The 6,725-nt window shown below is 36.1% G+C and overlaps 1 non-coding gene across 1 annotated transcript; it reads left to right on the top strand.

Moving 5' to 3' along the window:
* Positions 1–4,873: 4,873 nt before the first annotated feature.
* TRNAK-UUU lies at positions 4,874–4,946 on the top strand. The gene has a single exon. It is a non-coding gene; the product is annotated as a tRNA-Lys (tRNA).
* The last annotated feature ends 1,779 nt before the right edge of the window (positions 4,947–6,725 follow it).

Raw genomic sequence — 6,725 nt, 5'->3', positions numbered from 1 at the left:
AATTTAGTGGCATCCTTAGTTTTGTCCACCCTGAAAAATTGTTCGGCAGATATTAGCCAGCCCTCGACATCTGACCCATCAAACCGAGGAAAATCGACCTTGGTTAGCCGAGTAGGAGGAGCATAGTGTTGGTCGCGGTTCTGGCCAGGGTGAGGGGGCCTAAATGGTGAAGGACCGTGGCAAGAATTATCATCATAGGGTCTGTGGCGGGGTTCTTGCACGTTTCCAGATGCCCCGCTCTCAAAGGCTTCCATTCTTTCTTCAGCCGCATCAAATCGTCGGTCTATGGCAGCTTGCATCGCAGCTGTTTGTTGGGACAGGTTTTCGATAAGGGCCTTTAGCGCATCCATTTCTGATTGCTGGCGAGTTTCTACCATGTTGAGAATCGACCAGCTCTGATACCAAGATGTTAAACTTTAAATTATGACCGAGCCTTTCAAGTTCTTTAATTCAAGAAACGGGTTCTTGATGATCGGGACCGATGGTGGAATTCAACACTCAAGCGCAGCGGACATAGAATGAGAGGAGAATTCGAGGTTAGGGAGAGAAGAGCCGAAGGGGAGGAGAGAAATACCACTAGATTACACCTAGCAGTCCAAGAAGGGGGAGGAGGGCCGAGAGATAACTTAGAGCACCAAGTTCCAAAATATTCAATTCATAACCCCAAAAAGTGGGGTGGGCATCACCATTTAAAGAGGCTGGTTTACCCAAAAGTATTCGGTTACAACTACTTCTAACATAACAGAATTCGGTTTCAAGAGAAATAAGAGAGAAAGTAAACAAAACAGAATTATTCCATAAAAACATAAACTGGCCCATATGCACACTTGGGCCCAGAGGCGGGTGCATAAAATATTTTAGGACCGAGGTTTTTGATGAGAAGACCGTAACAGATTACCATGGATAATCTTACCCTTACCCATGGTCTTACCCTTCCTGTTATCACCAAACGTGATTTTAGGACCAGAACAATCTGTTATTTCAGTTAAAAGCCGTCTATCTCCAGACACAAGTCATGTGTCTGGAACATCCTCTGTTAGATAAATTAGATCGGTTAAATAAGAACTTAACAAAACAAACTTCCTATGCAGGAACGGTTAAAAACCAGGATCGGTCAAAAATCTAACCGGTCAAGAATCCAACCGATCAAGAAGACAAGACCGGTTAGAAGAAGAAGCGGAGGATGTATCCAAAACCGGAAAGACATTCGGTTAATCTGAAGCTATGAACAGCCGGTAGACATCCTAAACCAAAATGCATTCAACCGGAAAACCGATGAAGAGACTACTTAAGAAAGAAGTCAGAACTATCAAACTAAGTACAATCTATAAATCGGTGCAAACAGATACTTTGAGTATCTGCGGAAGATGATACCAAAGGAACAAACTATAACATTGTCATATCCATACAAGTCTGGTGATACTCTGCAGGCTGCAGAAGATAGCCTAAAGAGATATTTCTATTCTGGGATAAGTCAGAGGCGCAACCTTCCAGGTGCAGGCAACTGTCCAACCGACAATTGCTACATTAAGTAAAAGACAAACCTAGCCGGTTTGACCTATGCCTTGGGGGCTTAAACCGCCAGTACTACACCACTGAACCTCTGCTCAACCAATCAGATTCAAGGAGAAGAAATGTGACCGTTGGCACATTTCACCTATAAAAGAAGGAGCTGAAGAGGAGTAAATGCAGTCACCAGCTCCACCAGCTACAAGTTCTAAGAGTTATTAATTACAAGTTCATCTCTCTACAAGATTCAAAAGCTTAAGTGTGCATTTAAAGTGAGATTACTATTTCGGTGAGAATTGTACGAGTGTTTATCGAGCAGCAAATAAGTCTCGATCGGATATTGTGTTTGTGTATTCCTTAGTGAATATCCTTCTCGCGGTTTCGAGAAGAAGGGGTGACGTAGGAGTTTTATCTCCGAACATCCATAAAAACCTGTCTTGTTCTTTACTTTCTACCGGCTCTAAGTTCTAACCGATTTATACTAACCGACTCATACCTCCCTAACCGATTAAACATCACTTTAACCGATTTACTGAATCTCAAACCGACCTACTAAACTCCAAACTGACTTTATCCAAACCGATTAATGACAGAAAGTAAAGAACACAGGGAGTTGTTTATGGATGTTCGGAGCAAACCCTCCTACGTCACCCCTTCTTCCACAACCGTAAGAATTTCACTACATAGTTTGAATCAAATACAGATTATTAAGCTAGTTAACTCTCTGTTGAACACAACAACCTCTAATCAACTTACAATATTCTCAACAATATTATCTCAGCTAGACAGTAATTGATTCTTTCTCTCTTGAATTTGAAGAATGTAAGAAATCAGCAAGAGTAAACTTGTGAGTTTAGTTGATGAAATGATCCAGTTATTCGTTTGTTGTCCTTGAGCATCTATTTGTTGTAGAAGGATACCAACAGTCGAATCTTTTTCATGGACACGTGGCAAGCGTCCATTGGAAGGCCTCCCATAATATCAGAAATCTGCAAACTCTGAGCAAATGGATCGTGGCCATACCAAACTAGTAGTGCGCCAAATATCCTTCTGAAATTGTCTAATACTGGACAAACCGTTGGAAGGACATTTGCGTACGTGGCGTTCGTTCATTGGATACAATTAGCTGGCTTGTCAGACTACACATAAGTGAGTGGAGCAGAGTAGCAGACAACTAGTTGATCGTAGTTAGACATATGCTGACTATAAACGGTTGTTGAAGCGAGACATTAGACGTGCTCCATTAGACTACCAAGTCTAATGGAGTTAGACGCCCTTCTCTAACTGCGCGTCACATTAGACCACCAACTCTAATGGAGTTATATGTCAACGTCTAACTAAGTTTCCTATTAGACTAAGCAAATATAATGGAGTTAGACGTCCTCGTCTAACTACGCAACCCTTTAGACTAATCTAAAGGAGTTAGACGTCCCCGTCTAACTTCGATTCCCTTTAGACTAATCTAAAGGAGTTAGACTACAACGTCTAACTACGCATCTCATTAGACAACGTCTAACTACGTTACCCATTAGACCATGTCTAATGGAGTTAGACTACCACGTCTAACTACGTTACCTATTAGACCACGTCTAATGGAGTTAGACTACTACGTCTAACTATGTTACCCATTAGACCACGTCTAATAGAGTTAGACTACAACGTCTAACTACGTAACACGTCTATTAGCCTGCTTAGAGCACGTCTAACATAACATAGTCTTATGCACCTGCACAAAACCAAATAAACGACTTAGCTTTTATACACAACTAAGTTTTAATCACAAATCATCACAATAAAGTTGGCATAGAATACACATATTCTCTTGATTATTTTAGTTAAAATAATTTGACACAACAAATTTTATTTGGATTAAATTTCACCATTAATTCATATTTAAATTTGGTGTGAATTTTATTTACCCAAATTCTCATTTCCATTTAATTAATGGAATTAGTTTAATTCCAATAATATAATAGGATCATGTAGTGGTTCACCATCATGTTAAGATAAGGAGGAACCCAAGGAGACTAGAGTGTGTAGTGATTTGGATTGATGTTTATTAGCACGAGTGAAAATATCATTAATATATTTAGTTTGAGAAAAAAATACCATCGGATGTACATGTTGCTTCCATTCCGAGAAAATATCTTAGTTGAACAAGTTCTTTAAGTGGAAAACTGTATTTAAATGTTCCATTTTTGGAGTTTTTATTAAAAAAATAATGTCGTCAATATACACCAAAAAATATGTCGTAATTGTTACACCCAACAATATTTTATTTTAAAAAAATATTTACAGCCAATAATATTTGTGTTGGGTAATTAAGAAATATGTGAGCAAGTCTTGTTGTGAAAGAGTGCATTAACTTCAGAAGTCATAGCAACATGCCATACCGGGTCCTTACCTACAATAGTACAAGTAGTAGTATAGTGAGCAACATGAGCATGGGATCTAGAGAGATCTTGAGTTGCCAAAGGATGTGTTCAATAATATGAATCCCTTTGTGAGGATTATATATTAATGTCTAACCATGTGGAAGTGGATTCATTTGATGTTTAGGTTATAATATCAACAATAGATTCAAATTCCGTAGAAATGAGAGACATTTTTATAGGAGATGTTATCATAGAATTTGCGAATGTGGATACCTCGGATGATGGAGACACTTAAAGATTAAATGGAACTAAAATTAATATTAGTGTATGAAAAGTGTCGTGAGTCGAGGATGTGTTGGTCGTGGCCATAGGAAAATTGTGCTCATTAAAAGTAACATGACGAGATATAATTATACAAGCAGTAGATATGTTAAGGCATCGATATTCTTTGTGAGATAGACTGTAGCCGAGAAAAATATATTGTATAGATCTAAACTCAAAATTGTGTTGTTTGTATAGACGAGTGAGAGGAGAACGTGCACATCCAAATGTTTTTAAAGACACGTGGTCTGGGATTTCATTAAATAGTACCTCATATTGAGTTTTTTGTTTCAAAACTTGTGTAGGAAAACGATTAATAAGAAATGTGAGTGTAAGAAATGCTTAATCCCAATAATTTTGCGGATTTTTTTAATTTTCTAGTAGAGTTAGACTTGTTTTTGTAAGATGAAGGATTTGCGTTCATCTAATACATTTTGTTCACTCGTGTGAGGACATGAGAGAAGATGTTGAATTTAATGAAGTTTTGTAATATTGTTTAGATTCGGTATTCACCACTCCAATTTGTTTGTAAGGATTGGATGTTTCGACTAAATAAAATTTTAACTAAACTCTTGAATTTAGTAAATATGTTCAAAACATAAGATATGATATTGTACAACAATTCAGATTCGAGATGAACTAACGACTCTTTTAATAGTAAATGACAAGCCGTCTTAGCTCAGCTGGTAGAGCGCATGGCTTTTAACCATGTGGTCGTGGGTTCGATTCCCACAGACGGCGTGAGATCTTGTATTTTTAAATCATATATTGGAGAAACTCTCTTTTTTTGCATGCTGAAAGGATCAAATCCCATAGTTAATTTCCTTATATAATTTATACATTTAAAAATATGTTATAACACCGTCTTTGGAATCGAACCCACGACCATAGCGAAAAAAGCCATGCGCTCTACCAACTGAACAAAGAAGGCTTGCAATTTAATACTCAAAAGACATTATTTCGGCTTAAATTTGAATCGTCGTACAATATCAAATCATTACGAATTTACAAGATCATCACAAACTACAAAAAGGATTGTGACGATAATGGATAATAAGTACATTTTATAAGCTCAAAATGTCATTTTTACAAACATTATCAACCTTGGATTATTTTTCAAATTTGACCTCTTATTAGAGTCATTTCGTTAAATTTCCCCTACACTTGCATTAAAATGAACTTTTATCAATATGTAACCTTAATAAGTAACAACATTAAAATTATTATAAAAAAAACTAAAGTCTATGAAATTATTTTAAAAATAAAGTACTTTTAACATTTTTTGAACCTGTTTAACACCATTTCATTAAAAAACTCAAAAAGTGGGAGTGTCAATTATTAAAATTAGATATACCCTAGTTTTGATTGTAAGATGACAAATAAACGACTCAATTTTCTGAATGGTAGTACTCAAACCACATTACAAACACATATTAGAATGAACAAAGACTACAATCTATGTATCCCAACTTATGTTGTCTCTATTTCCACCTTTTTTACCATATTGACTTCTTTCACTTCCATTCCTCTCTCTTTATTTATGAAGAAAGATTGAATTGAAACGGATGATGATGCGTGTCTACTCCCATTATTTAATCTTCCTTTGTATGAACCCGTACTAATATGATAAAATGTATTCTTCTTTAGGATTTTAGGGCTTTTGTCACTATTTTTCTCTACTTCAGTTTTACATATTTCAGGATAAACAACCTTAGTTTTCTCTTCATTTATCTCCTCTACTATATATATTTGTTTTCATTTTATGCATCTTCCTCTTCCTTGTCTTTATGTTTATCTTTTTAGCATTCATGTTTCATCAATTTTATTGTTTTCTCCATTATCTGATTCCACATTGCTTCCTTCCTCTACATCATTGTTTTCTTCCTTATCTTATTCTTCCTTGATTTGTGCCTTTGCATTTAAATTCCTCAATATGCTATTTGATTTTTGATTCTTCCGTTTCATTTTTCTGTTTTTTCTTCTTCTTGGGCTTTTATGATTTTCTATTCTTCCTCAATTGCTTTGGCATATAGTGCTAGCATATTAGAAATTATTGCATAAATCACACATGTGTGACCTCTATTCATATAATATTTTCATGACTATAGACTTTCATTTATGTCAACTACTATCATATTCTTTGGTAGCGTACTTCGAGAATGCACTTCAATGCTTATTCTAGCAAAGGTAAGTTGCTCTCCTCCTTCTGTAATTGGGTCCATGTATAATGGTTTCCCAATAAACTTGCAAAGTGACTTAAAGTTTCTCCATTGCACATGTGTGTTGAGATATTCTAATGCTTAAACCATATATGGGTTGTTTCCTTTGGTTTGCTTAGCAAGATCAATTCTTTAAACTATCAACTATGGGACTAACTTACGAATTAGATAATTAAGGGGGAAATATAGCATCTCCACATTGTCTGTATGTTTATGTCAACAAATTTTGTCCATCAAGTCTAACGAGTGTCAAACCTGATTCTCCACTAGAAGGTGCTTCCCTATCATCCTGTCTTGAAAA

Source organism: Impatiens glandulifera, chromosome 7 (assembly GCF_907164915.1).
Source record: "Impatiens glandulifera chromosome 7, dImpGla2.1, whole genome shotgun sequence".
In the NCBI taxonomy this organism is placed as follows: Eukaryota; Viridiplantae; Streptophyta; class Magnoliopsida; order Ericales; family Balsaminaceae; genus Impatiens; species Impatiens glandulifera.
This window is presented reverse-complemented; position numbering and strand designations above follow the sequence as displayed.